Source organism: Rhyacophila brunnea, unplaced genomic scaffold (genome assembly GCF_057557595.1).
Source record: "Rhyacophila brunnea isolate RB1 unplaced genomic scaffold, BYU_Rbru_1.0 scaffold_57, whole genome shotgun sequence".
Lineage (NCBI taxonomy): Eukaryota > Metazoa > Arthropoda > Insecta > Trichoptera > Rhyacophilidae > Rhyacophila > Rhyacophila brunnea.
Window position 1 is genome coordinate 2,480,619 of NW_028233245.1, and position 25,451 is coordinate 2,506,069.

Here is a 25,451-nt window from a genome sequence, read left to right on the forward strand (position 1 = left end):
TCATCTCGTCTACAATATATTATATGTTTGTTATACATAATTATCATTAATGCATGAAATATTAGATAATAAATATTTTTTTCAAAAAAATCATTCATGCCAGAGCATTCCAATAGTTAAATGACCGTTTAAATCAATGATAAATAACATGAAGTGTATTTTTTAATGTCGAACTCATGCAAAGCAAAATTTAGTAATTTTGAAAGATAGTAATCTAAAAAATAAAATAACATGTCATTCATAAATTATAACAAAATGCAATAATTCAATACAATATATTTAATTTTTGCTGTTAATTTTGTAATACATTCAAAAATGAAACTGAATCTACATATGGTCCTGATATAATAACTAATTGTAAACATAATATTTTTTCATAAAAAACTACGCTTTCAGTCAACAGAAATTTCTAAATGATCAAAAATAAATTTCATCATAAACAGCCAATAATAATTTGAAATTCAAATTATTCATATTCCAAGTGTATTATTGGTCAGTTTTCTCACACTAAATTGTTTCGTACAATCAAGCAAAAATTTGGATATTTTCATATTATGAAGTTATGAGCATATTTACACTTTTAAAATGGCTTTTTTTTATTCTTTCTTTTTATTCCTTCCCTTAGAGACCCACTTATTAAAATATAATTACACCTTTCTATTTTCGGTTTAATGTGATCTTTAAAGTTATCATACAACATCATATTATACAATTTATCAAATTATGATTTACAGTACTTTATGTTTGACTTATTGTGTTTTTCTTATTCTGAAATTATAAAGTTGAATAACTAATGTACTAGAATATTACCAGCTCTGTTTAAAGTTATAATTTATTTTTATTACGACATTTGTAGAGTATTTTTGCTGTCACAGTATGTAAATCACAGCCAAAATTAATGCATAAGGCAAAAATATATAAAATAATTACTTTTATTTTGACGAAGAAGGCGTTTATTTTAAATTATAACCATAATAATTGTGTAATATGTCCATTATGGCACAATAATTTTATATTTTTATAAATATTACTTGGCCAAAACCATATAATGAACCAAACTGCATATATATGAATAATATAAAATTTTTATATTTTTATATCTTCAGACGGTCATCTTATTTTATTGGTTTTATTATCTAAAAATTTTCGTAAATCAATTCTTCTTTTGACAAAATAAAATCAAAAGTATATTTCTTTAAAATATTTTTTTAGCATGTCTGTTTACGATTGAAAAGTGTAATTTAATCAACTTTTCTAATAAAACCAGCATTACTGATTATATAATCAGTATTTGCACGGATTTTTATTTTCAAAATCAAAAAATAAAACCCTTAATGTAAAAAATAATTATATATTATGGTAGATTTTTTTGCGGATCAACTCAATCATATTTCTACAATCCATTCTCACGTTTTTGTATAACATTGAAATTGATATTTAATTTAAAGTTATTGTATGACTCTATTTTTATTGTAATTTCTTGGATTTGTATATAGTCAGCGCTGATTTTTATATACGTCATATGAATTTATCTATAAAATGATTTAAAACTTTGCTAGAATTTTGTGAAGTACTATTAAAGAGCAATATAAAATGCCATAGAAAATCAAATAACTTCGAGCTCAAATTTGTTTGAGTATATTAAAGAAGTTGTTTAAATTTTTGTATTGGAAAGTTGGTGATTAATTTAGTACGTTTAAATGACCGTTTTATGATTCAATAAACCGCAAAATACAGATCACATTTTTTTAGTTAATTCAATTAGCTTTAGAAATTATTTAACGTGTAATAAATATTATCGAATCATATGGGCTCAATAATCAGCATATTTTTCACTTACAGCTGCTTTTTTCTATATCCATAATACAAATATGCCAAAATAATTACTATTTTTAACTTTTTTGTGATTGATAATGCACGATATTTATAAAAAGTATTTTTCATAGTATACAATCCTTCAAATGAAATTAAAAATTATGTACTTAAAAATTAGAAAATCGATATATGCTAATAATAAAAACTTCTTTAAATGCGTTTAGCTTTTGATTAAGTCATTTTCAAAAATATTTCCTACTTTTTTGTGAATTTATGAAACAAATAATGATCAAAAATCGTTTAGTGATGGCAATAAAAAATTAAAAAAACTCAACCAAGTTTTTATCAAAATCATTTAAATAGAAGTAAAACAGCAATAATATTATATAAAGCCTTAAGAATTGATTTTTTTATTTAATAAAATAAGAAATATATTCAGAATTCACAGATTTAATATTATAAATAATCAATTTTATGATGAAAACAAAATATTTTACTACGAGGCATACTGTTGAGAATTTTAAAAACTTCTGTTGCTGCTAAAAACTATCAGTGATGCGTTTACATTTTATTAGGTCAATCTTCACATCATGAATATGATAAATTTAAAACATATTACAGTTCATTTAATGTAATCAATGTCTGCACATACATACAATTTATTTTTTTTATGACATATCCTATATTCAGCATTAAATGTGCTTGTTAAAATGTGAGTAATGATAATCTAACATGGCTTAATAATAGACATTTAATCCAGTAAATCCGTACATCTAATGCGATTTTATATCCGATGATTAATTTATTTTTTTGGTATAATTTCAGATACTATTTTATGCAAGAGCTTTAATTTATACTTTTTAATCTACCCTTATGCTGTATTTGCACAAACAACTAAAATATTCTTTTGTACCATAATAAAAGAGATTTTCTATCATTGATAATTGTGGTTGATTTTAATGAGAAAATCTACATTTTTTTGTAGTCATGTTTGTATTTCTATGTATATTAGACGTTTATTTTTATCAATATGATTAATAACTATTGTTTTTATGGTTAAAATGTTATCAAGGCTTTTCATTTAATAAAAATAAGTTTATGTGAACCAGTTATACAAAAACGATATATAGATAAATTTATTCGGATTTATATAGAAATTATAATTTATTCGTTTATTTTAGCTATAAGTGAATAAAAATGGCATTTCGAAAATTAAGTCGGAAAAGAGTAGATGTATATTGAATAACAAGCGGATGAGCTAAAACTATTTTAATTCTTAAACGTAAGTTACAAGTTAAAAAAATATTCATCATTAATTTATTTTCTTAAATGATTGTTAAATACTATCTTTAGTGTATAATCGTCTTATTACGGAGAAATATGTTTGGATTTTTTATATTACGACACTAGTTGAAATCTCTTAACATGACAGTACAACAATATGGTATTTTAAAAAAAAAATATTATGATTTTATAAATTTTTTCGAATGAAATTATGCATAGAACTTAGTCATAAAAGATAGTTGTCTCTGATTAAATAACTGGTTTTACATACAAAGATAAATCAGTGAAAATTGTATAATTTGGTGTATTGAAAATGTTTATTTCTTTTCTAGAATGAAACTGTTTGTTTTTGTTTTACTATTGGTGTTCTATGTATTAACCGAGTAGGTCTAGCGAAATATAGAAATACCAAATCTTCGTATTAAAACAGATATAAATCTATATATTTAGATGCGTAAAAAATATATAATATTAATAAAAATAGTGTAAAAATTAAGAAATGACTCTGGCGTTATTTAGCTTTGAAAGTATATACGAGCACTCATATATTTATGGAATACAATTTCTTAGATATAATTGAATCGTATACCTTTTTAATCATGCGTATTCTTTTTTATATGCCGAATTTGGAAATTTTAGGACTGTGTTCATAATATAACGATCATATTGAATTCAAAAATATTTAATAATTTATTTTTAATCACTTTATTAAATATTAAAATGATATTTACAGTTTAATGCCCGCAAATCGATTTTTATCTGAATTTAAAATACACTTATATTTTACAACAAAAAGATTAATTAATTGCGATCACTGAAAAATATCATTTAACTTTGAGATTATAAGAATAATAAAGATTTATATGTAAAAATAGATTTATTTTTTGCTCAAAAATTCAAACAAGATTATAGAGGGAATAATATATTATTATCATATTTTTTGATCGAAAAAGAACCTAAAATTGTAAAAATGTGAATATGTACATCAGAAAAAAACTCTTAAGCAACTCATTTTCTGATTGCAACCGTTTTAGATAAAGTATGCAAAATTTAGAGATATCCCAAGAATATTTTTTACAAAATTAAAAAGGTACTTGTTGCATCAGTTTATTGCCTAAATAAATCTATACAAACAATTATAAAAATAATATGTACTGTAATAACGAGTGGAACTGTTTTATGTCATATTTTATCATTGAGAATACTTCCCTCAATATTTCATGTGTCAAAATAGATAGTAAATGGGTAAAATACAAGTAAATAAATTTTAAAAAAGAGCTAAACATTTATGATTATAATAGTAAATCAACAGCTTTTTCCTGGGAATTTCAGACAAAAATATTGGTACCATACAAAAAAATTCTTATACACAAATCTGAAATTAGATGCAGAGTGTTAATTATAGGTATTGCTAGAAAGAAAACGTATAATTAATATGAAAATTCATTTTTGATATAATACTTGTCAAGAAAATTTTAGATATACATATGCCGGTATTTCTAGCAAAAATGTTGATTAAATTTATATCTTAAGAATATAATGGAAATTTTTTATATTCTTGTATATGCTATTATATAGCTCAAAATAAATCTAATATTATATTCAGAAAATTTTGATTTATTTACAGTATTATGTGATTATTGGAAGCTTCTATTATACCAACTAGTATACTAGACCGAGCATTATCTTTCTATCCGACATATATTCCTTTTGTCTCTTAGAACAGAAAAAATAGTTTTAACTATCATTGAATACATCTCATGTGCAAAATAGAGTTTTTTTATATATATATAATCTTTTTCTTGAATTTTTGCCAGAAAAATTGATTCCTTTTAAATCTATAATGATTTTTATGCAACTAAAAAAGAAGTAAATACCATATAATATCCTAAATAAACTAAATATATTCATAAAAGCGTGATACTGATACAATGGTAAAATATTTTGTAGATGAATTTGATAAATTAATTCGAATAGAGATTTTTCTTGCGCCTGTTAATCTATAATACAACATATAATCTTTTAAGTGGAAAGATTTTTGTGTTTTCGTTTTTCATTCTAGAAACGAACTATTCCTGATTATTACTATGAATATTGTTTACTAGATATAAATACTCAAAAAATTATATTTTAATAAGTTGAAGTGTAAAAGTACGACTTCTTATACTATATTTTATACATTTTTTGCAATTCATGGGTTTAAATATTTTAAAAACACCTGATCTATATCCGTGTGGTTGGTTTTGCGGCATTTTATGCATTATTTAAATAAGTAAATATATAATCTATGAAAACCATCTATTTATTTTAAGGCTGTATATTATGCGACAAAAACATTGTTGAGATATCTGTTTAATTACGTTTTTGATTGATAAATTTTAATTTCGAAGCTTTGATGTATTAAATAGACCCCTGCAGCTACATCCTATAGCTTTAAATTTTTAAACCTTTATCAAGATTTGGTATACGTATTTATCTAGTTGAATCTAATAAAAAAAACTATCTAATAATGTAAAACAAAGCTTTTTAGGTATTTTTAAAAATCATTTTTATTAAAAATATATTATATTGTAATTTATAATTTTCTCTATTTAAAAATTCAGACAATGGTAAATATTTAATGCGTCTAAAATCATTTTTCGGTTCTTTTCTATATATAGATTGTTGCGAATTGACTTCATTTTCATTTTATTTTTAAGTCTCGAAATGGTGATATGATATGGGTCCAGATACCTTTGTAATTCTTCTAAATAATTGATAAGAAAATTACATAAAATAATTTTTTTGCAACTTGTAGAATATTTAGTTTTTATTAGATCAATTTTATAAACAAAACAGCCTTTTTACATAAAAAAATTATAAATTTATAATTTATAAAAAAAGCAAAACAATTCTATATCTTTAAATATGTCAAATTCCACGGTCTAATATACACATTTAGACCAATTATGTGACTTATAAAATTACAAAAAAGTTTAAAGCAATTGAAGTAATTATTGAAAACATGTTATCGATTCTATGTAATATAGATCAATCCACCGTCTTAATAAATTTAAAATTTTCAATCTTTTTTTATCAAATATGCATACATCATCATTCAAAATAGAGGAAAACAGGGGGGAAATATATATTTCATTGGATAATAAAGCCAAGAATTCTTTATCTCAAAAATATGAAACTATTTTCCATGAAATATATTTGTTTCTCTGTTCCAAGGATTACGATTTTAGAAGTGTTTCATGAACTTTGAAATACAAATTACTGACGCATATACAACTTAAATATTATCATAAAAGAGAAAAAAGTTCCAAACCATGAAGATACAATATTTGTCATCTGATAAATTCACGCGATGTAGATTGATTCTAGTAATGTGAATAATTACTCAATATATTTTTCTTTTAAAGTATTTGAGCAGAATCCGATCAAAATTGACCTTTTATTATAGGTACGACAATACAATATATTAAATAAAACATCCGATTTATAATTTTCGTATCCCATGGCTTTTTAAATAATAAAATAAGTTCTTAAATTTTCTATTTTGGTTTTTTAGGTAAGATACATTTTTGAAATTAAATGAATTCAATGAATTTACACAGAAGAAACGATTATAAAAATGTTGTAACCAGTAAACGTAAAAATCTATAAAATCCATTCACATATAAATAACCTAATTGAACAATTTATTCTATATAACTGATTAGAGATAAACATGATCAGCTTTACACTATAGAGGATACAGTAAACTAAAATATAGAAAAAACTGTGAAAATAGCGGAAAATTATTGAATATTACTAGTGGTTACAAACCATACGGCAAATAATAGTTTTAATCATGATTTATCGTGCTATAAATAATTATGTGAAAACCCATTCAATATTCATACTTTATATAACTGTACACTATAGAATCGATTCGTGCTATATATGATTTCTTTCAATTTCAGTGACGGACATAAAAAATGAATTAAATGCAAATGCCATTAAAATTAGGATAATAGTGGCAAATTTTCATATAATATGCTATAGAAATACAAAATATTTTTAGTAGTGTATTTATATATTTTCACGTTTCTTCTTCGATGAAAAAAGTTTATATCTGCCCAAAGAGCAAAACATGTGCGCACATCGCGAGCCCACTTATTTAACCTCAGTTATGTATGCTTTTAACAAAAATTACAATTTTAATTTTTCGCATCATCCAATTTGTAAATGTGTATTCTTTGACCCGGAATTATACTAAATCCATAATCATAGGCTATGCTATTTATGAAAGAGAGCTTAAATTTACATTGCTTTATGCAAGCATTCATGCATATAAAAAAATGATACAAGGCATCAAGAATTCTTATTTTACTTGATGTTCGAAATAAAAGATATGATATCAAAATTAATAAATATACCAGAGCATCTTTTTGGCTTATTTAAATACAATATATCTTTCTCACATCAATCAAATAAAATTGGATTTTTGAATAAGAAAAAATATCATGTTGATAGAAAAAAATATGATCAGGTGTAAACTTTTTTAAATGTAGTTAAATGTTTTTTATCAGTCAATTTAAAGATTTTTCTAAATCCGTTTATCGGATGATATCGACACCAAGGATATCAGAAAGTGAAATTATATAAGTATTAGAAAAAGAAAATTTAATGATAATAAATTTTAGTGATTGTATTGCAGTCATGTACGTAGTTATTTTAATTCTTATTAATATCATTTTAAAATTTCAAATTTTCAATGAATCGATATTTGAATATGAGGACGCGACTGATGAACATGAAGACAAATGCAGTGAAAACAAACCTTTTCCCAATAAAGATTTCAAAAATAAAAATATTTAAGATTTAGAATTTGCTAACCGTCATTAAATATAAAAATTAAAAACTATTGAAAAAAAATGGCATAAGTGTTATATAACCTTACAGATTTAGTAGATTCTGTGTTCTAGGCGTTTTACTAATATATTTAGCGATTTTTGTGTGCATGCTACATATTGATTCGTCTATCAAAGCAATAATTTATTCATAGCGATTTTTTGTTATATTGTGCAACAAATTTAAAAAAAACTCGTTGTTAGATAAATTTATATTTTTAAAATAATTCCAATTAACAAATATATGCTATAAAGTTATTTATAATGGCATAATATAACAAATTTGGTTTTAATAGTAAAGTACTGGGCAAATTTTTATCTGATGTAAATTTAAAATAATAGAACTATAAAAATAGGCATGAAAACTGAGCTGTTTATAGTTTATTTCTAAACTTATTACAAAAGTATCTATTAAATAAATAGGAACTGGAATTCACCATTAAGTAGCTAATCAGCTTGTTTATTAAATGTAAATAAATAAAAGTATCGTATCGTATCTTACATTATATTATATTATAACCAATATATCCGTGCATTTAAGTACATTATATCTTAAATAAAGTGTTTTTAAAAATAAATAACATTTTTCCATAATAATTTTATATTATTTAAAGAATGAGTGAGAAATAATTTTAACTAGAACGCTAATAGATTTAGTTTAAGTAAATATGATATTGTATATAAACGCGTTTTTATTGTAATGATTTGATAAAAAAATCACGATAATATCCGAATGAATCTGAAATCTAAAACCGAACCAAGGAATACAATAAACCATACCGTCTACTTTTAAATCCCTTATAATTATCTGTGCCTAAAAAATCAATGTATGAATAAAAGTCGGAATAAAATACTCACCGTTAGTCTAAAAAAATGGGCCCAGGAAAACAATCATGTTAATTTATAAATAAAAACATAAAAATAACACACAAAAAAAATTATTATTAGAGGGTAAATCATTCGCGTATAAGCAATTATTGCATTTAAATTACAATGCTTCAGCTATATTTTTACATATCACGATTTGTATTATCCAGATATTTCTTTTCGTAAAATCTAATTTAGTTTAAAACATTTTATACAAACAAAAATATATTTTCTATATAAATTCTATTGCTTATTCCTCTATTAAACAAATTATTTTTTAATAAATTCACTTTCGGATTAAACGAAATAAAAGTTTTTATATATTTTATTGTTTTCTCATATGTTTATATTAACGAAAATAATATTTATGATTTTTCGCGACAACTTCATCAAAAATAAATAAAAATTTATATGATGGAGAAAAATAGGAAAATAATTAAAAAAGGCAAAAATAAATAAACAAATAATTAGTGAGGGAAAAACAAATGCATACTTATTATTGGTAAAAGCTTGCAAATAAATTTCAAAGTAATATAAAAGCTAATAAATATTATAATTACAAATAAGTAATACAATTAGATTAATTATTATATCAATTATATATACGTCAAAACGCTTATAATTACCATCTTATATTATAAATCGTCTTTATAATATCTCATTTAAATAACCATGTATTTTATAATATTATTACGAAAATATCGAAAAAAAAAATATTTAAAGTAAATAATAGTACATAACAGTATAGAAAAATATATTTTTTTCATGCTGAATTTGCTTATAAATCTTTATTTTATTTATGTATATTGATGTATTTATGATAATATGTCTTAATGCTGTTTATATTTATGTTTATTCTAATATAAATAGTAAAAATATCATTTTACCATTGGTCGCATTTTATATTTTTTTATTAAAATCACGTGTAAATTTTTTGTATTAACACGTGAATTTTTTATAACAAGTATTGAATCATCTTGCAGAATGTCCTTGCCTCAATAAATTTAGTTAAATAATTGGCGAGTTGAATCATTATTAATGTGTATATAATGTATGATTTCAAAATTATTTCGTTATTAAATGCCCTTTATCATCTATTGCATTGTCAATAAAATTTATACCCCGTCTCAACATTATTTTAGCTGAAAATTGATTCTGAATATTAATATAGATAAAAAAATATATAATATTCTTTTTTTATTTGCATCTTACAAATAAATGCTATAAATTTTTCACCTTAAAATAATATGGAAACTTAAGTCCTTATTAATTATATTTAAATGGTAATATTTATAAGATATTTGTGGGCATAAACAAAGCGCTTATATCATAATGTTCTGAATTATGCTATTTTGTGTTCAATCGTGTATTACTACTGGTATTTATGGTTATAAAATGTAAATATATGATCTTTAATCTTTAATTAAATGATTTAAACTAAAAATCCGTACCCGATGGGCATTTAAATCTCTTAAACAAGTTAAAAATGCCGCTTGCCGCAAGAGATATATCAAATACTCTAAGCCTAAATAAGGCAAAAGAAAGCTTCTTTTAAAACACAAATTTGATTTTGACTCAAGATTAACTCAATTCAAAATATAAACGTAAATGCAGGCTTAAATTATTTTTTTTTTATAAAGTCGATGTTATCCGTAGCGGTCAACCAAATGATTTTATTTTTGCAAAACACAAATTTTCTCTTATTGTTTGACTATTCCAACTTTAAATTTGTTAGAATTTTTAAAAATTAAATAAATAATAATTCATAAATCACATATCAAAAAAAAAAAGGATGAGGTTTTAAACATGAAATTATCATTATTGTTTTATATCATATTTTTGTGTGCATATGAGATTTTATAATTATTTTTTTAAAAATATAAGAAAAGGTTTACTTCAAATTTAATCATGTTAAAAACAATAAGATGGTTTAAATGATTTGACTAAATATAATCAGCACACCACTAACAATAAAAATTGCGATTTTTTGCATGTTATCATAAATATGTTGACTCTTTCATTTAGGTTTTGATGTATATTTCCATTTTCACTTACCTATAAATTTTCAAAAGAAAGTAATTCATTAAATGAGACAGCGAATAAGTTTTATCCAGAATTCAATTAAAAGGTCTCGTTTAGTTTGTGTAAAAAACTCAATTTTTTTCTGTTTTTTTTCCAGCATGTATAAATAAAATACGAATGATCATATGGGTATAAAGTTAATTTTAAATATTTCATGGATTTTAATGATAATATAACAGATATTTATTTTGTAAATAAAATTTTATAGCGTCAAATATTCAGAAAATATGATATAACCTCAAAATATATGATATTAAGTATATAAATTTAGTAAATGTGGTAATTTCCAAAATTCTGCTATATTTTATAGCCCCAAAAACATATTTGTTTATGAAATCATGCAGAAAAGATTTTAAAATAAAACTAGTAGTGTAAGTATTCAATTTTCTCATGAATTTTTTTTAGTTACGTTATCTAAGAACAGAACAGTAGTTATTTTACAAATAATTATCTAAAGTTCTTTTTTTGTGGAAACACATAAAATACTTTTTCTTACTGTCTACCACCAGTTTAATTCGAAACAATTTTTTAAATTTCTGATTGAATCCATGAAAACTTAAAAATAATTTTTGTAAATAAATTATAAGAATATTCAGTTTTGAGATACTTGAAACAAAAATTTTGCAGTAAATTCAAAAATTTATACTATAATTAGGGTAATAAATAATAATTTGTGTAAAATGATTATCTTCCTACGCACAAAAGTTACCTGATGGGTAAATATATGATAAAACTTTAAATTATAAAAACAATAAAGTGTAGTTTCTATTTCTTTTTTACTTTTAAAATTATCATAATATATTTAAACCTCAAAATAAAAAAAAATCATCAAACTGAATTTATTTTTACCATGTCCCAGCTTTTCCTATTGTCCACAGCTTTACTTTTAAGTATGTATTTCTGTAATATAGAAATTTGCATTAAAATTTTATTTTTAATATATATTAGTTGTGCAAAAGGTAATGGTTCTCTCTTTATTTAAAAAATCATAAGAAACTATATCTTAGAAGCACAATAAAATTTTTATATGTCTTGCGATTTAATAAATTTTATATATTAATAAATATAATCTGTGCACCCTTTATCAAGACGATACAACTTCAAGAAAGCCAAAAAGATCAGAACTCACTCAGTACAAGAGATCTGCGAAAAAGAAAATGCAGAAATAAAAGTTGATACCCGAATTGAAACAAATATTTCAATCAAACAAAGTAGACATGATATTTTCCCACACGATAAAAAAGAAAATATGATTACGCTGATTGAAATAGGTATAACTAGCATTGATAACCTAACCGAAGTTGAGAATATTAAATATAGGAAGTATGACATCTTGGCGAATGAACTTAATTAAATTTACAAATTTAAAACAAGAATAGTACCATATATGATGACTTGGGATGGGGTGGTCACAAAAAAAATAAATAAAAAATATGTTAAGGAGTTAAAAATCCCACGCGAAGTAGAAGCATACATAGAAGCTCTCACACGCCGCAAGTCACTTGAAATCATCACATTTGAGAGGAGAAGAGTAGTTGATGAAGATAGACCAGAGGAAGATGTCAAAAGATGCATCAAGGAGTTGTGCAATATTCCCAACACGCTGACTACGTCTAAATAGATAAAATCGATAAAAAGAAAATAATCAATGTATAAATATCCTTTATATCTGTGCGCCCTTAGATGGTACTTTTGACATAAAGCCTAACATTAAAAACCCTTTATATGTTTCAAAATAATTTACGATTTTTTACGGTGAAGAAAAATCTAAATGTACAGATATTATGTTCACTACATTTATTTTTAGATTTCCGCTTTCTTTTAGACTTTTTTAATCCATTATAACCAAAAAATGGCCAAAGTTATCACATTTTATATCACGGTCTGGTAAAAGATTCGGATTGTTAAAGTATTCAGAATACATATGAAAAGAAGAATACGTTTTTTTATTATAATTAATTAAATTAAGCAATTTGCATGTATGATTCTGTCAGATAATTTCGAAAGATTAAAAAGCCAACTATATACATATTGTGGTATCCAGACTCTTCAAAATGCTTTAATAGATAATAATCAACTGTAAAAGATCCTTTTACAATAACTTTGAGATAAAAGCACCATGGAAAAATAATAAATAGAAACACCTATAATACACCACTATATAGGAATCCCATAGCGAAATTTGATTTCATAATGTCTTCATTTTATAACTTAATGTGTTTTCAACTAGAAATAAAATATTTAAATTCGGAAGTTTTTTATGCGTACTTACAGATTAAAAATCTTTTACCAATAACTAGTATTTGATCTACATAAAAATCAAATATCATAATCCCAGATTGTAGTAATGCATCACATTAGAAAAAGTGGTTTGACTCCATAATGATCAATAAAAAAAGATTGAAATACCATGTTTTTGTTATTTAATCATTCAAGGCAAACATTTGCTTTACAATAACAGCTTCAATAAATGAAAATGTGATTATAGGCTCAAAATAAAGGTTTTTAATAACATGAATCTGTTAAAACCAATTTCAAGCAAAAAAAAATAAAAGTTGTTTAATTCAAGTATCCGAGTGTACATTCAAGATTTTTTCACCGCTTAATTACTGAAAAAGTTTGTATAAATAAAGGTTACTTTAAATGAATAGCACATAAAACTGTGTTATGAAACGTATTTCAGACTATTGTGTATCTTTTATCGATGAGTGAATGCTCTGGAAAAAAAATACAATATAATTGAAGCCTTGGCTTTAGCGACATGCCATCAAAAATAATTATACGCACATAGGTTGGCGCAAAAAAAAACGAGTTATCGGTTTATAAACTATGAATTATTTATAAATGGCCGATATAAAATATACTGAGTGATTTAATATATTAATTCGGAGGATGCAGTATCTCATCGCCGAATTAAGCATGTACCAACTGTATATTTGACCTTATTAGCACGAAACAAATTATTAAAGGTGTCTACCGCTATGTAGCGCCATGGGAATGTTATATAGATTTAGGATATATAATGTATCCATTAAAATCTAGATTGTGGAGAGATACGATTCTGAATAATTATTATAAGAACAATTGAATCTATTAAATATACAGCTTGAACAATAATAGTTTATCTAAGCAAAGCACTTATATTTTGAATGCAATACAAAAGAAAATTATAAAATCGAACTAAAGTGGTCCATCAAACTTCAGTTTTTATTTTAACACACAAAAAAAATGAACTGTATTTCGATATATGAGTTCATGAATTGTATTTCTATTGTGATTTCACAATATCGAAAATTCCAAAATAAATAAAGAATACCCTGTGCTAAAATAAGAAAGTGATTTTCAAGTGAATTTCTAATATGTATGTTACACTAAAACGGCTGTCCGTGCGATTTTAAATTTTAATGCAATTTTGTAATTGAAGCGTTGGGATATATATCCAAAGATAGGCAAGAAGGCAATCTAAAAACCACAAACATGTAAAAAAACCATTAAAAATACGCGAATATTCTAGAATAAAAAAATGCATTGATTAAATAGATGCTTAAAGTAGAAGAATTATAGCATATAAAAGTAAAAAATATAAATGATTTAAAGTTATATTAATTTTTTTTGATGTTTAACGAATTATAGAATATTCAATGCAATTTATTGTAATTTATGTTGGTATGCATTTCAAATAGGCGCGCATTATACACAAGCTATTATTATTTAATTTAATTTCTCTAATTAAAAATGGTTTTAACGCCTGTAAAATTATTGAACAAATATGATTGTATATTTGTGTTTAAATGGAAACAATCTAACATCGTTTTTGATTGTGACCAGCATATAAACATTTAATTTTTAATTGTGCTGAATGATTTATAATTAGCATACATAATTTTTAGTTTACGCAAATATAATAATTTTTTTTGTGCGAAGGTTCCTTAATTTAGATATTTCTTTTTGTATAGGTTATTAGAAATCGATAATATAGAAAACCTCTTTAAAACTCTTCACATCTACCCCAGATTTATTTACATTCACCTCCCTTATTATTTTAAAGAGATTTCTTCGGTTTTCTTGAATTCATAAGAATATTTTTTGTCAAAGTAAATCAAAAATTTATAAGATTTCATGTATTTTTTGTAAATATCGAAATGTTACTAAAATCTATGCAAATATCTATTGTGGAGTAATGTCTATTAGAATTTAAAATACTTGACATTTTTGGAAATTCATTCCTATAGAAAACGAGTGGTAAACAATTTATCATTTCTATCGAAGTATGCAATTTTAGATTTCTATTTAAATAACCACTAAAAATTACACAGCCTCAAGGAACATGCCTTAAAAATTTTAGAAATAAAAATAATGCATTGGATTTGTTGCTATTACAAAATCTAGTACAAACAAACTATAATTTTCAATTTCTTATCTGTTCATCAGAACCCTTTAACGAACTAAAATAATATAAATTAAAGTAAAAAACCTATTTACTACAAAATATATCTTTTAGTTTAGTTCAGCTTACATCTTGCATATAAGTATAAGTTCTTTTCTATTTTTTTGATTATCGGTCATAAATCGCAAAAAAATTTGTGAACAAAAGACTTCTTATTGATCTTAAAAATAATTTCATCATTTTAAACACCATATGATCCCTAGCTGCCCAGTAGACTATAATTTTAATATATATTTATTTTAGGGCTAAATTATTCGTTATGATTTTAGTTTTTGTTCACAATCACAATCTGCTTATCTCTCATGCGCACAGCATATAAATACTTTCAGCTATTTTATCCGCTCTGAATTATTCTTACATTCCTCTCCTTAGTTAAATACTTATCATATCAAGGGTTTTTCTCGATACCAAGGTTTATATATATGATGAAATCTGGTTTTTATCTTGAGTTATATCAGATTCCTTTTATGATATTATGTTACTTCAATTTAAACATAAAATATCATCCAAGATTATATTATTTCTGTGGTAAATTTGTAGAAAAAAATTATATTCTGTAAAATTTTGATTTATTTTACAAATCGAGAAATTAAATGTTACAGATTCGCTAAATTTATTATTTACTTGTATAAACATCTGATTCTATAGTAAAAGTGTTCAAAAATAATATAAGATAAAATCGTATATATTTATTTTCTGTGATTTTGATTCAAAGATCGATTCTTTACAAGTCAAATAAATGCGCTGTAATAAATTTATGCAACACAATAATAACCCTTTACTCTTAAAATCATGTTTTTTGGCTAAATTTGTTGCAAAAAGTTATTTGACACTAGATTAAATTGATTTTGTTAAAAACGAAACATGCTATCGAAGCCAGAAAGTATATCTAAATAAGCAGACTATTGGGATTGCGAGAAATCTAATTCCGTATAAATATTATGCATAATAATAATCATGTAAGTTTTATATATTACAAAACAGAACAATAGTTTGAAAGATATCTTTAGTATTGATCTCATCTTATAACTGTTTTCCATTCCACAAAAATAATATTATATAAATAAATAACGGTGACTAATATAAAATATAAAAAGAAAATTATATATTATATGCAATAAAACGATATCATTTAATATAAAATGCAATTAAACGAGATTCATCACGTAAAAGATACAATCAAATGTGAATATTTTATTTTAAATGCAAATAAACGAGCATATTTTATTGTAAATGTAATTAAACTATAATTTTTCATTGATACACAACCAAATGTTAATATATTATTTAAAATACAATCAAACAAGTATTTTTGGTTATAAATTCAATGAAACGAGAATGTCTAGCATAAAATTCAATTAAACGCGAATATTCTTGTATAAGATATAACCAAATGTGAATATTTTTGTATATAAAAATACAATAAAATGTGAATACCTTTCTATATAATATTAGGAAAATATGCTCTTTTTAAAAATAATGTATTTATTGAGATAAATATGTATATTTTTTCAAACTAAACTAAATATTATTATATTTTAATATGTTAATTTATAGAATTAATTATGTTTTGAATAGAAATATATAAATTTCTCATTATGAATTGTTATGATACATTTGGAATCACTGGAATTCTTATATAAATTAAAAGAACATTACAATATATCTAAAATAAATATGGCTTATAAAACATGGTATATGGTTCCAAAGCATAATGAGATAATGGTTTTCGTGTTTAATTATGTTCACCAATTTTTAAAATATTTGACTTTTTACAACTTAATATGATATAAAAAATTATTTTGGGTATAATTTGGAATCCTTGTTTGAAAAAAAGAAATTTTATTTATATTATCATTTTTCATATTCTTTCTGTTTTTAATTAATTTAATTATTTTCTTAAATTGCTTAAATTAAAACAGATAGCCTGCTATTATTTTTAATTTTTGCATTATTTTCATGATATTCATCAACGTTTGTTACAGTATACCATTTTGAAATTAAAATTGTTTTTTATTAAATTATTTTTATATCCTTTCTATTTTGAAATATTTTTCATTTGGATTTATTTGCCATCATTCTTTGAGGCAAAGCATATGTTAATGAATTATTTTTTATCTTGACAATATAATAAATTACATTGTCATTTCCCACAGGTACTTTCGTAAAAGACACATCCGCCATCCAAATACTCATTAACAACTTTTACAAGTATGTCTGCAATAGATTCACATGCAGCACATTCAATATCAACATTATACAAATCGAGTATTTCACCAATTCCTTCGGCCAGATTGGTTCTATAAACATCGATATCTCTGTTCTTACGCGACAATTGACATATTTCATCGTATATGTCTTCAATAAGTCTCTCTATTTTGTTTTCTGAAAATTCAGAAATTAATATTTTTATGACTAACCATTTTTTCAGAGTTGTCCCGATGCGATGTTTAAGTGTATGGAATGTTTGATCGTTTTTAATTTTTATCATTTTTTATATATGGGGCTTTATTAAATGAAATTTATTTAGGCTACTAAATAGTCCGTATCATCAAATATTTAGATTTAGTAGATAATTTATTGAAATTCATGTGGTATAATTTATCATCTGACATAATTTAAGGCGCAAAATTATTAAATTATTGTTAGTTTTGTGTGTACTTTTAGAGACTATTTTATTGTTGTTCCACGTTTTGGGTACATTAAGCTTTATTGATGTTTTTTATTCATAGGTAAATTTTGGATTTTCTCTATAACCACAACTTTATTGATTTCCCGCGTCTACATCATATATATGCTCATGGTTATATCCTTCTTTTTTACACCTTCTTCGAACGCTCTTCTTTTTCGGGGATCATTAGTTCAAGGGTTCATTAAGTTTTATTCAACATGTAATTATATCTGATTTTAATATGGGAAATATTATTTTATTTATTTATGGGTTAATTTTCTTTTTATCGATTTCATCTATTTAGAGTGTTCGGCGTGTTGGGAATATTGCACAACACCTTCATAAATATTTTAATACCTTGTCTGGTCTATCTTCATCAACTGCTATTCTTCTCTCAAATGAGATGAGATGAGTTCAAGTGTCTTGCGGTGTGTGAGAGTTTGCATTCCGCTTCTACTTTGTCTGGGATTTTTAACACCTTAATTTTTGTCATATATGTTTTATTATACAATTGTTAATATCATAACTTGACAAAGTGAAACAAAAGTCTTCTTAATACCATGTATGTTCTAGTTTTAGTGTAAAGAAACAAATTATATAATATACTGATTTCCGCACATAGAATTTAAAAAAATCTTCAAATTTTTTAGCCTTCAGTTTCTTCTATATATATCTATCCTTAATCAATATAGACTGAAAAGGCATTTTCGTAAACTAAACTAGGAACTGAAATATGTTGCACTGAAATTGTTAAGACACACGAGATATGGCCTTCATATTAAATTTATATACATTTTGTGTCGATTCTCTGTTTCTATTTTATAATTTGGCTTTTTTATAATTCCTTTTTTTTGCATGGCTTACACAAGTGCTACCTATAACTAGCATATATCATTGAAAACTAGTTCTTATGGGCAAAAATTGATTTTTTTCTTATTCTTACAATGAATATAAAATGTATCTCCGTTTATATTTAATGTCTTTAATAGACATATTATTCTTTCAAGGCTTATTAGTTTAAGTGCTTTCCTCAATAATTGTTAGAACGTATGCTTAAAACAAAATCTCTAATCATTTAAGACAAGATTTATTCAGATTTGTGCCCATATCATTTTATATAACGGCATCATCGTAATATATTTCTATTCTTATGTTACGTTATTTGTCTCTCTATTTCCATACGCATGTTTCACCATTTCTTCTCGAGATATCTCTTATATTTTGGTTATTTACTAGATATATTCTTTTTTTTAATGTGTTGATTCTGATATTGTAATTTTAGATTTTCTTTTCAACCGTAACAGATTGATTATTGTAGAAAGACACATTTTGTTATGCTTGGTTATAGCCTCTTACCTTAAATTTTCTTAATACCTTTTATATTTTTAAGAACTATCGGTTTGAGGGTTTTTACCACTATAATAGCTTATATATTTACTAGACTTGTGAATTTTTATATTTATAAAATTTAAGAGGCTCTCACATATTATCGCTTTTATATGTAGCTGACATTAATTTAGAACCGCATGCTTTGTAAAATAGTTTTGGGGAACTTGAGATTTGTTTGTTTATTATTTACTAAATTAAATATTTGGGTGCCTTACATAAAAAAATGGTAAGGTGTTGAAAAAGTTGGATTAAAGTGTGCATGTATAAAGCTCTAACATTCCATAAGACACTTGAAATCATCTCATTTGATAACAGACGAGTAGTTTATGAAGATAGATCAGGAATTGGTGTCAAAAGATACATCAAGGAGTTGGGCAACATTCCCAATGAGCTGACCACGTCTAAATAGTTAAAAAGAAAATTAACCCATAAAGGATATGACAAAAAATTATGGGCTAGACAGACCATATGTTACACAAAATAGCGATCAAGTGATATTAAATATTAAAAAATAAATGATTAAATGTCATAAAAACAGCATTCTTTCTTTTTAGGTAAATTATTATATACATATAGAAGGATCAGAGTTAGAGTTACATTATAATAAAAGTGATGTTTTGAATAGGTTTTAATATTAATTTTCATTTTTGAATATTTTTCCACCATCAATCATATATCCGCACCTTTTAAAATCATCAGAAGTATAAAAATCCTTCCTAAAAGTAAGCCCGATACCTTTAATTCTCGCCTCGAACTCTTTAGAAAGGATATATTTACTCAAAACTTGTAACATGACTTTTTCATTAAACATCTGATCAAGAACATAAATAAGGGCTTCACAACCAGTATTAATATACTTTCCAAATTTTTTTCGTAAAATTTTTTTGACAGCATATTTCTGTGTGTTAATAAAGCTTTCAAGGGCCATTTCAATGGCACTATCGATATCATCCTTCCCCACAGTTTCTTTCAATTTCATTCTAGCAAAAGCTTCCGCCATTCTTATAATTCCTTCAATATGTCTTGCTGTAATTGGTATACTTCCGCTCACCATTGATTCTCTTCGCAAATCAGAATACATTTTCGATATTTTTTCTTTGTCTATTTCTTTTAACACAGGGGTGATGTTGTTGCGCGCATATGTGATATATTTTCTTAGAGTATCTTGATCGATCATTTGAGTTTTGTTGTTTGGGATCGGGTCGGTTATCTGTATATTTTTGTGGGATTCTACTATGAATTTGCCCATTATCTCATCTTCACTTCCTATACTATCTCTTATTACACACAAAATATCAAATCTACTGACTATCGGATCACTTAAATTTACATTTTCTGTAAATGTGAGGTTGTTGTTGTATCTTCCTTTTTTAGGATTGGCAGCTGCTATTACACTACATCTTGCATGCAATGAAGCAACAATACCCGCCTTTGATATTGATATCGATTGTTGTTCCATAGCTTCGTGAATTGAGACACGATCAATGTCATCCATTTTGTCGAATTCGTCAATAAGACACACACCTCGATCAGCAAGAACTAATGCGCCCCCTTCTAGTGCCCACTCTTTTGTCATTGGATCTCTACGAACACTAGCAGTCAACCCAACAGAAGAAGATCCTTGCCCAGAAGCAAGAACACCTCTATGAGAGACTTTTTCAACATATCTAAGGAACTGACTTTTTGCCGTTCCAGGATCTCCTAAAAGAAGAACATTAATGTCACCACGTATAACATGACCATCTTTTTCCTTTCTTTGCCCGCCAAACATCGACAATAAAAGTGCCTTTTTAACATCTTTGTGTCCATAAATAGAAGGAGCAAAGGAATCAAGAAGAATATTGACAATTTGTGGATTCTTACTAAGACGAATAATTTCTTTAACATCTGTACTGAGATTAACCTGATCCTCTTTCTTTTCAATTGAAATTGCTTGAATAATCGTTGAAAATGTGGGGAAACCTCCTCCCTTTTTATTAAAAATACTGGAATATGTAAATGTATTCTTATATATTCCAGTGACTTCAATTTCTTCTCCTGGTTTGCACGAATCAATCAAATCAAATGTTAAATGAACTTCTTTTTGTCTAGGTAACCTTCCAGAAGGAACTGATCCCGGAACTTCTTGTACTGAAACCTTTTGAAGATCTTTATATAGTGTTTCTGAAGGAAGAACGGAATGCGGCCCTTTGGATTGGCATACAAGACAAACATTGCTTATACCAGATTCGAATGGAACTGGCCCATAATGATTTCCACAGCGATGGCAAACATACGTCACTATATTTAGCATTGGAAAAACTGATGATCGACGCGTAACTACTCCACGAATTTTCACCAATGTGCCTAAATGAAGATTCCTCAAAGATCTAATATTTTCAAGAACAGGAACATCAATTATTCGAATGTGAACAACCGGTTTAATATACTTGTAATTTGGGAAAAGCAAAGAAACCAATTCCATAAGTGCAGAATCAAAAGCTGCCATAAATGATTCAGCTTCACTAATTAATGAAGAAACAAGAGATTCGCATTCTCGTTCAAGAAGTAAATAAGATACAATCAAACTTTCTTGATTATTCGTGCACATTAGTTTAATCTCTTTGGTAAGATTTTTGTTAAGAAAAGAAGAGAGTTGAGTTTTTAATGGTGAAGAAACATCAATCGATAATATGGGTAATTCTTCACGTGTATCGGGCTCGTATTGAAAATCTTGGGTCGGATTTGTGTCTTCATCTTGCGTCCTTGCAAAAAAATCATCCTCAACAACATCTGTCTCATATTCATCAAGAGCTGGAATTTTTTTGTAGTCATCATAATAGTTTGGACCAAAAAGATCTTCACCGCTTGATTCTGATACATTTGGATCTTCATTTTCGTGGTCACTCTCAATGCGTCTTTTTCGGGCCATTTATATACGGGGTATGAATTTAAAATTATATATCCAGCTATATCAATATATAAATTATTGATTGATTTGAATAGTTGAATGTCTAGAGTTAAATATTCCAAATTTTTACAAATAAATGATTCGATTCAAATAGTTTACTCTAATCGGCACACGGAAATTGTTAAGAAGTATTCCATTGGAAGAAATAAACAATAAATATATCATCAATGCATATATTATCAGCTGTTCTGAAATTGAGAATGAAAAATATTCGAAGTATGACATCTTGGCGAACGAACTTGGTTTAATTTACAAATGTAAAACAAGAATAATACTATATGTAATGACTTGGGATGGAATGGTTACAAAATTCTATAAAAAATAGTTAAGGGGTTAAAAATACCGTACGAACTAAAACCATACATGAAAGCTCTCACACTTAGCAAGACGCTTGAACTCATCTCATTTGATAGAAGAAGAGCAGTGATGAAGATAGTATCAGGGGAAGGCGTCTAAAGATGTATCAAGGAGCTGTCCAACATTCACAATGGGCTGACTACGTCTCAATAGATGGAATTGATAAAAAGAAAATTAACCCATAAACAAAAGAAATAATTATCAGGCTTGGTTAATTTTAATTGCCCGATTTATACTCGTTCTTTCTTTAGGTGAAAAGAAAGATTTGTGAAAATGTTTTTTTAAAAGAGCCTAAAATGCATAAATTCAAAAACAAAAACAAAAGATTCACGAAAAAAAACCAATTTTATGCTCCGATACAAATATATTGTAAATACTTAATATTGGTAGTCATTATTTTTGAATTAAGATTGTGCATATAAAACTGTAAATACCGCAACATCCATATTTTTAATATACCTAAATTATACGGATTATATGCATTAGAAAAATTTATTAACACACTATTATTTGTATGAATGAATTTCCTGTGTATTTAAAATTGAGAATTTATGAAACCAATAGTTTTAGTTTTTGTTTATTGACACTTATTATTGATCATGTTCTATACTAAAAAAAATAGAGCATATGGGCATTATATATAAACAGTGACATAATAAACCAATAATAACTTGGAGTCAGTCGATATTTTGCATAAAATCCGATGTTGGACCAAAAAAAATTATAGATACACACATCAATATATTCAAACGAGAAAATACATTTATTGCGTCTATTTGAATATATATAATTTCCACTTTTTACTCAACTATATCTAAGTTTTATTTACGTCAGAGTCAGGGAGTAGGTAAATAATAATTTGCGCGTATTTTATATATATTTACAGCCTATTATTAATAATTCGAATCTTTGAATTTATAATCTACTTATTTGTCGATTTTAACGCGAACCCATAGCTAAAAATTTCATGCATAATAGAATGCTTTTATAATTTTATTTTGTAACAATTATAGATTTTAAGTGTTTATAATTCTATATAGTTTTTTCTAAACAATATAATCGGAAAAAAAAATATTTTTCAAGCACAATATTTTTTTGGTAAAATCAAAAGTAATTGATCACACAAAAAAAAAATATGAATTTTTAATTGTTGTAGATTTTATAAAAAAAAGAGCTGAAAAATGTAATATGTCTTAGAATTTCTGGAAATAGGAAAGCTCACGCATCATTTTTTTATAAAAAAGGAAAACATTTATTAATTGGGGACTCGTTCTTAGTAATACATTAATACGTATTTATAATACAGTTGTATGTCTTTATTACTGACAAAAAAGCACGAAATATCTTATATCTCACATTGGAAAATACATTGCAATAAAAATATTTTTTGATTTTAGGACATTTTCAAGTTCCTGTAATTTATAAAGATATTCAAATAGGCGCTTTTTTCATAATAAAGGTTTTTTCAACTAAAACCGGGTATGAATATCATATAAAATTTTATATTGATTTATTTTGTAAAAGATTTCCCGTCTTTATCTCTATATTTCAGGGTTTTATGAACTTAAAATTTATTAAATTCATAAAAAATAGTTAAATTTTATCCACATAAATAATATTCGAAAAATATATTTATTTTAATTGGATCTGAGCAAAAGTAATTTAAAAATAAACTATTGTTCAATGTTAAAAATATATAATTTTTGCATCAAACATGCGATAAGATGCTTAAAACATAATAGAATAGCTAAATATTATAAATAAAAGAATAACAGCAAGAAAAGATTTCATAATTCTTTTATTTTAATAACATTTATGGTGACGTATATAATGGCGGTTTAAATGATGCTGTCACCCATATGATAATTTAAGAGGAATTCAATTGAAGAGTGGAATTTCTTGTTATAGATCGCAGCTAAATATATGAAAAAGCTATTTATTACTATATATAGTCTTCTATTTTTTTATTACTTTAATATATGTGTCAATAATTAAATTCAATTCCATTTTTAACAAATAATTCAGAATGATATGCCAGCACAATATCAATGCAAAATAACCAAATGAAAAAAAAAAACCAATTTATTTATATTGGATAAAATCATAAATTTTATGCTATTGTATGATATAAACACTTATTAATAGGTAAATATGTGTATGCCTTGTTGAATGCTCCAACGATATTAATTTTGTCTAAATCACAATTATATTTGTATGATACTCTGTTAGAACATTCTTTAAAAGACATAACAAAAATATTGAATTTAAAATAAATTAATATTTCAATTACGACTAGAAACAGGGTATTGCAATATTTATGCAAACACTTCCAATATATTCTGTAGTTACACCATCTGTTGATTTAACTTTTGGTTTTTAAAGAGATGTTTGGTTAATACAACAATTATATTGTCAACAATAATCTTATCTAAAAAAATTCGAACAATTTTTGTTTCTTTTTAGACCCTCTTATAGTTTTATAAATAAAAACGACATGAAAGAAATTTTAAAAGAAAAAAAACTGCAAAATTGTAGATAAATACAAAACAACCTTTTATTCATGATAAATAAACAGAAAACCTCATTCGAACACAAAAAAAACATTTTAAAAACATTTTTTTTGAATGCAAACTAAGAAAAAAAAATCATACAGAAATCGATAGGTAAATAATTAAAAACAAAAAATAGCAAAAGATATAAAATTAATTA

At 25.0% G+C, this 25,451-nt stretch overlaps 1 pseudogene; it reads right to left on the reverse strand.

Annotated features, from left to right (window-relative positions):
• Nucleotides 1–19,772: 19,772 nt before the first annotated feature.
• Nucleotides 19,773–22,346, reverse strand: LOC147065791 (DNA replication licensing factor mcm2 pseudogene; annotated as a pseudogene).
• Nucleotides 22,347–25,451: the final 3,105 nt, after the last annotated feature.